Below are 8019 nucleotides of genomic sequence, written 5' to 3'. Positions count from 1 at the left end.
CGCAAAGCATTTCTAGCCTGCTCTGCTGCTCCCCTGCTATTGCACTTGTGAAGCCCCATATTGCACTGGTATAATGCCCCTTAATCCCCACCCTGCAACAGGCCCTGCACTTCCCACACCACTCTGCCAATGCACTTCAGTCCTGGTGTGCAGCCCGTGCTACTCTGGTCCTGGGCTTCCCACACTGTGCTGTGGAGCCACTTCAATCCCAACCTGCAGAGCCCCGCTGCTCTCGTCCTAGGTGTAAAAAAATGTGCTGGGGAGCAGGACCGGCGCTAGGGGTTTGAGCGCTCTAGGCTGCCGGCAATTTCGGCACCCCTCGCGCTGGTCCTGTGGCTCCGGTGGAGCTGCCGCAGTCGTGCCTGCGGGAGGTCCATCCGAGCCGTGCGAGCAGCCGGCCATCCGCAGGCACCACTGCAGCAGCTCCACCGGAGCCGCCTGCCGCCCCCTCCGGCAAAATGGCGCCTACCAATTATTCTGGCGCCCTAGGCAATCGCCTAGGCTGCCTAAATGGTAGCGCTGGCCCTGCTGGGGAGTGAGCGCCACCAAACCTCTCCAGTGCAGGTAAAATTATTGAACCTAATACGCCCCTCACTGGCCTCCACTTAATGAAGGAGAAATAGCATATTGTGCCCTCCTGGTGTCCAGCACAGCCACCTCTGGTCCAGCACAGTAATCACAAATACAAGGTCAGAGAGGTAAAAGCCTCAGCCAAAATGAGTACTGATTTCTTAAATTGCCCATGTTTGCACTGAAATTTCTCAGCTGCTTTAACGTATGGGACATTTAATGTAAAACAAAACTTTAAAGGGCCACATCTGCTTCAAAAATATGCATAGCACGCTGGAATGGGATGCTCGGTTCTATTCCTGTCTCTGCCACTGGCCAGTTGAGTGATCTTCATCAAGTTGCTTCATCATTCTGTGCCTGTTTTTCTATCTGAAAGATGGGGATAAAATAGTTACCTCGTTTGTAAAGTGCTTTGAGATCTCTGGTGAAAAGCACTTACACTGTATACGACCATTAATTGATCATTAGTAGAAGTAGTGTGGCATGCCATATTTGGGCTAGAGTCTTTTGAAAAACTGGCATTTGAAATTTGCTCCACAGCCTGGATTTTTTTCTCTTGAAAAATAATGTACTCTAATTCTAAACAAAGTGCACCTCAGCTGAAAAGGTGTGTCTAGGGCACAGGGGGAGGACTTCTCCTCTCTTCTCCCATCACCTCCTTCACTTCCCTAGGCTTATACCCTTCTGCTTTCAGTAGGTAGCTTACAATAAGGGTCAATATTACAGTGAAGAACTAGCAACTTTATTGAGCACACCCAGCTGGGCTAGTGACCCACTGAAAATATCCTGTCCCCAAAGTGTGTAAGGCTTCTCTAAAACCAAGTCTAGAGTATTGAAGGCTGCCTGGAAGCCCTTTGCTCTAACCCAGAAAAGTTCTCTGTGAGTTTCCTACCATAGTTATTTATGCCTCTGCTTGTCCCTGTTTCATGCTGTTGACTCACAAGGTGGCACTGCCTGCAGGGCCCACTCTGCAGAGTGTGGGGAGAGGAGGAGAGGAAGATTTATTGAAGCACAATCCCAATAAAAAGCTGCATGATAAAATACAGTCTCATACTTCCTCCAGATTAGAAATGGAATAACATCTTTTCACTACAGTTAACAGGGACTATATGCACTAAATAATAGCTATGGTACATCAAACTATTTTAAATCTTTGCTCCCTGGATTTAACATAAGAAAAGCCATACTGGGTCAGACCAAAGGTCGGTTCAGCCCAGTATCCTGTCTACTGACAGTGGCCACTACTACGTACCCCAGAGGGAGTGAACCTAACAGGTAATCTTAGAGTATCATGGTCGGAAGGGGAGATTATCTAGTCCAACCCACTGCTCACCGCAGGACCAAACCCTAGATGGCCCTTTCAAGGATTGAATTCACAACTGTGGTCTTAGCAGGCCAATGCTCAAACCACTGAACTATCCCTCCCAATGAGTACTCCCCTACCATCCATCTCTCCCTTTGACAGAGGCTAGGGACACCATTCCTTACCAATCCTGCTTAATAGCCATTAATGGACTTAACCTCCATGAATTTATCCAGTTCTCTTTTAAACCCTGTTATAGTCCTGGCCTTCACAACCTCCTCAGGCAAGCACTTCCACAGGTTGGCTGTGTGCTATGTGAAGAAGAACTTCCTTTTATTTGTTTTAAACCTGCTGCCCATTAATTTCATTTGGTGGCCCCTGGTTCTTATATTATGGGAACAAGTAAATAACTTTTCCTTATTCACTTTCTCCACACCACTCATAATTTTATATACCTCTATCATATCGCCCCTTAGTCTCCTCTTTTCCAAGCTGAAAAGTCCTAGCCCAGGGGTCGGCAACCTCTGGCATGCAGTTTGCCAGGGTAAGCACTCTGGTGGGCTGGGCCAGTTTGTTTAAGCGCCACTGGCCGAGGGATGTGCTGGCTGTGGCTTCCCGCCTCCCACATTGGCCTGGGACGGCAAACCACGGCCAGTGGGAGCCGCGGTTCGCTGAACCTGCCAACGCGGCAGATAAACAAACTGGCCTGGGCCACCAGGGTGCTTACCCTGGCAAGCCGCATGCCAGAGGTTGCCAACCCCTGTCCTAGCCTCTTTAATCTCTCCTCATATGGAACCCGTTCCAAACTCCTAATCATTTTAGTTGTCCTTTTCTGAACTTTTTCTAATTTTTCTGAGATGAGGAGACCACATCTGTACACAGTATTTGAGATGTGGGCGTACCATAGATTTATTTAAGGGCGAAAAGATGTTCTCCGTCTTATTCTCTATCCCTTTTTTAATGATTCCTAACATCCTGTTTGCTTTTTTGACTGCCGGTGCACACTGCGTGGACGTCTTCAGAGAACTATCCACGATGACTCCAAGATCTGTTTCCTGATTAGTTGTAGCTAAATTAGCCCCCATCATATTGTATGTATAGTTGGGGTTATTTTTTCCAACGTGCATTACTTTACATTTATCCACATTAAATTTCATTTGCCATTTTGTTGCCCAATCATTTAGTTTTGTGAGATCTTTTTGAAGTTCTTCACAGTCTGCTTTGGTCTTAACTGTCTTGAGCAGTTTAGTATCGTCTGCAAACTTTGCTACCTCACTGTTTATCCCTTTCTCCAGATCATTTCTGAATAAGTTGAATAGGATTGGTCCTAGGACTGACCTTTGGGGAACACCACTAGTTACTCCTCTCCATTCTGAAAATTAACCATTTATTCCTACCTTTTGTTCCCTGTTTTTTAACCAGTTATCAGTCCATGAAAGAATCTTCCCTCTTATCCCATGACAACTTTACGTAAGAGCCTTTAGTGAGGGACCTTGTCAAAGGCTTTCTGGAAATCTAAGTACACTATGTCCACTGGATCCCCTTTGTCCAAATGTTTGTTAACTCCTTCAAAGAACCCTAATAGATTAGTAAGACATGATTTCCCTTTTCAGAAATATGTTGACTTTTGCCCCAAAAGTTATGTTCTTCTAAGTGTCTGACAATTTTGTTCTTTACTATTGTTTCAACTAATTTGCCCGGTACTGATGTTAGACTTACCAGTCTGTAACTGCCGATCTGTAATTTGACCATGCTGTACCAGACGAGTGAAAATTAACCCTTAAAACTCTGCCATTTTCTAGCTTCCAGCAAAGCTGCTGCTTCAAATGGATGAAATACCCTGTTAATTAGTTTAATGAGTAGCGGCGGATGACAAGTGGAATCTCAAGCAAGGTGGCTGCTGTGGCACCTAGAAAACATCTGTTGAACAACAGCAACATTTAAAGACAAAACTAAATTGATTTTTCCCTTTTTGGTTGAGTCTCATCCAGCTGCTCCGAACTATAACAGAATCATTGAGGAGTGTAATGAAGTAATTGTTAATTCTCAAAGCAGTTTCCAACTGCTACCCGCTCAGGCTGACAAAGTCCTTGTCTCCGCAAGCTGTGTGTGAACCCAGACTGACATCCATCCTTTTATAACTGATCCAGAGAAAGGGGAGGGGTAATTCGTATCAGTTGTCACTCACAGAAGGTCTGAGGGGAAGGGTTTCATCCCCTCTTACAAGGGATTCCCCCATTTCTTCAGTTTTGTTCAGAATAGCTTTTTGCAAATTCATGTCTTGGAAGGTGCTTCTGTCCCTCATCCAACACATGAGGCCTAATGCTGATCTCTCTTATGCCAGCTTTACATTGGTGTAACTCAGTTGATTTCACTGGAGTCACTCCTGATTGGCACCAGTGTAACTATGAGTAGAATCAGCACTTAGAGTGCAATCCCCAATACAGGGCTGGCCTTACCATGAGGTGACCTGAGGCGGCCGCCTCAGGTGCCAGACTGTGGGGGGTGCCACTAGGACCCAACGTGTAGAAAATTGTGTCTGCTGCTGGTGCACATGTATTCTCTCTGCTCTAGATGCACAGAGATGGGGGAGTGCTGTGCTGGAGGAAGGAGGGCACAAGAGACTTACCAGGCAGGCAGGAGAAAAGGTGAGAGGGAATAACAGAAAGCAGCAGGCGCTGCAGGGAGAGAGAGGAGGAGGAGACTCTTATGTACCTCTCTAGAACCCCCAGGAGCCTGGACTGATTCACACCGGCTTCTCAGGGAGCTTCCTGTGTCTTGCTGCTTCCCTGAACCCACTTGAGGAGAACAGGCAGTCAACTGAAGTAGTAGGAGCCAGTTAGGCCCTTAAGACGTTGATATCTTCCCTCACTCAGGCCCTGCTACCAGCCTGCTTATTTATCCCCTTCAACTGAGTGCTGAGAGCCACTCGAGCTGGCACAGAACAGCAGTCATGAGTGAAAGAAGAAGACGCCCCTCTGGGGCAGCATTCAGAAAAAGAAAGAAAGCAAAGGAAGCTTTTCTATCTAAGCAGGAAGGAGCTCTCCTGAGATACACAGACACAAATGTTCATGGTGAGCCTTCCAGCCCTAGTGAGGATGTGAGTGGTGAGGAGATGCCTGATCTTCCAGTTGGTCAGAGTGCAAGTAGCCTGGCAGCTACTGCAGCATCCATATCTCCATCTCAAATGGATGTAACCATGCACATTCCTGAAGAAAAGTGTAGATCAGAGAAGAGTGTGGTGGAGGCTCAAGAAACAGCTGCTGCTGAGTTTAGTTCCTCAAGTCTAGATGATCCAGGACTGTGGACCCATTTGAGCAGTAGCCCGAGGGACTTCCTTGTACTGCATGGGCCACAGCAAGTGAAAAATTTCATGTTCCCCAAAGACAATGACAATGTGAAATCCCCAATGGTGACAAAGTGGAGAGGCCAGGGCTTATGTACTCAAAAACCCAGAAAGCTGCATACCGTTTTTGTTGCAAACTCTTCCAGTCTAATGTTTCAGCCACATTGGGTTCTACAGGAACAAAGGACTGGAAAAATCTGGCTAGAAATCTGGCATGCCATGAGAAGGCAGCAAATCACCAGAGAGCATTCCACAGGTGAAAAGAGCTTGAGATGAGATTAAGGTGAAAGGCCACCATAGATGATCAGCATCAGGAGATTGCATCAGAGACTCTTTACTGGCAAAATGTTCTGAAAAGGCTCATTGCCATTGTGAGAATAATTGCTATCCAAAACCTAGCACTGCATGACACTTCAGATCAGCTGTATGTGTCAAACAATGGAAACTAAAATTTTGGAGCTGATGGCTGAGTTTGATGCTGTACTCCAGGAGCATCTAAGAAGAGTCACCACCCAAGAAATGTACACACACCACTACCTTGGAAAAACAATTAAAAAAGAAATCATACAGTTACTGGAAAGAAAAGTCAAACAGAAATTTGTGGCAGATCTGAAATCAGCAAGATATTACTCTGTTATTCTGGACTGCACACCTGACATCAGCCATATGGAACAAATGACTTTACTGGTGCGTTTTGTAACAACAGAACCTAGTGTGACAAAGTTCCTCCTCTACCTTGGTGGGTTCTGTACTTATTTGGCAGATTTGCTCACCTCAGTGATCTTCCCCACAGTCTGGGTTAACTTCTCGTGTGTCTGATCAGGAGTTGGGAGGTTTGGGGGGAACCTGGGCCCGCCCTCTACTCCGGGTTCCAGCCCAGGGCCCTGTGGATTTGCAGCTGTCTATAGTGCTTCTTGTAACAGCTGCATGACAGCTATAACTCCCTGGGCTACTTCCCCATGGCCTCCTCCAAACACCTTCTTTATCCTCAGCACAGGACCTTCCTCCTGGTGTCTGATAACACTTGTACTCCTTAGTCCTCCAGCAGCACAGCCTCTCACTCTCAGCTCCTTGCACCTCTTGCTCCCAGCTCCTCACATGCACTTCCTCTCCTCTGGCTCACCCCTCCCTGACTGGAGTGAGCTCCTTTTTAAACCCAGGAGCTCTGATTAGCCTGCCTTGATTGGCTGCAGGTGTTCTAATCAGCCTGTCTGCCTTAATTGGTTCTAGCAGGTTCCTGATTACTCTAGTGCAGCCCCTGCTCTGGTCACTCAGGGAACAGAAAACTACTCACCCAGTGACCAGTATATTTGCCCTCTGCCAGACTCCTGTACCCCACTGGCCTGGGTCTGTCACACTAGTGAAAATGTCCCTGCAATGGTGACTGTCAGAGAGCATTTTCTAGAATTTATTGACATTTTGATGATACTACAAGAGCTGGTATGACAAATGTGCTTCTTAAAAAGCTGGAAGATACGAGAATTGTGATAGCTGACATGAGAGGTCAGGGCTACGATAATGGTGCCAACATGAGAGGAAAGAACAGAGGAGTGCAGACACGGATCTGAGAGTTAAACCCTCAAGCTTTTTTTGTCCTATGCAGTTCTCATTCATTGAACTTGGTGGTCAGTGATGCAGCATCATCTTCTAGTGAGGCTGCTGAATTTTTTAATGTAATTCAAAGCATCTATGTATTTTTCTCTGCATCAATTCATCGATGGCAAATTTTGAAGCAACGTCTGGGAACATCCTCTCTGTCACCGAAACCACTGAGTGACACACGATGGGAAAGTCGAGTGGAGGTGATAAAGCCTATCAAACACCAAGATGGGAAGATTGATGATGCCATAGTTGCCATTATGTAGGATAATGCTATGACAAGAAGTGGCAGAGGAAGAACAGTGGCAGAGGGTAATGGAATCACCAGAAAAATACATAACTTCAAATTTCTGTGTGGCTTAGTGTTGTGGCATGATGTATTGTTTGAAATAAATGTTGTAAGCAAGAGACTCCAAGGTGTTGACCTTGATATACCTGGAGCAATGGAACAACTGGACAAAGCAAAGTCATACCTACAGTCTTACTGGTCAGATGAGGGATTTCAAAATGCTCTGAAGGGTGCACAGAAGTTGGCAGAGGAACTTCACACTGAAGCTATTTTCCCACCCATTCAAGAATACAAGAGTCACCGAAGAAGAAGACCTTTTGATTATGAGGCATGGGATAATCCGTAAGAGATCCCAAACAACAGTTCAAAGTTGAATTCCTTAATCAGGTGCTAGATTGTGCAATATAGTCAGTTGAAGAATGTTTCCTGCAGCTCACGGAACACAGCAGTATATTTGGGAAGTTGTATGATATTCCAAAACTCCTCACTATACCTGAAGAAGACCTAAACCAGCAATGCAGGGCACTAGAGACAGTGTTGACACATGATGACGTGCGCGATATTGATGCGAGTGATTTAGGTGATGAACTGAAAGCCCTTTCTAGATGCATTTCAGCAGGATCAACTCCAAAGGCTGTTCTGGAATATAGGCGCACAAATAAGCTGACCATCCTCTTTCCAAATGCTTTTGTTGCTCTGCACATTCTTCTAACACTTCCTGTAACAGTCGCCAGTGGAGAACACAGCTTCTCCAAGCTGAAGTTAATAAAAACACATCTACTCTCCACAATGACACAAGAGAGGCTGGTTGGCTTTGCAACCATCTCAGTAGAATAGAGCGTGAGCTGGCCCAGACTGTGGACCTTCAGGAAGCAGTTCAAATCTTTGCAACCAAGAAGGCACGGAAAGCAC

Source organism: Gopherus flavomarginatus, chromosome 9 (assembly GCF_025201925.1).
Source record: "Gopherus flavomarginatus isolate rGopFla2 chromosome 9, rGopFla2.mat.asm, whole genome shotgun sequence".
NCBI lineage: Eukaryota > Metazoa > Chordata > Testudines > Testudinidae > Gopherus > Gopherus flavomarginatus.
This window is presented reverse-complemented; position numbering follows the sequence as displayed.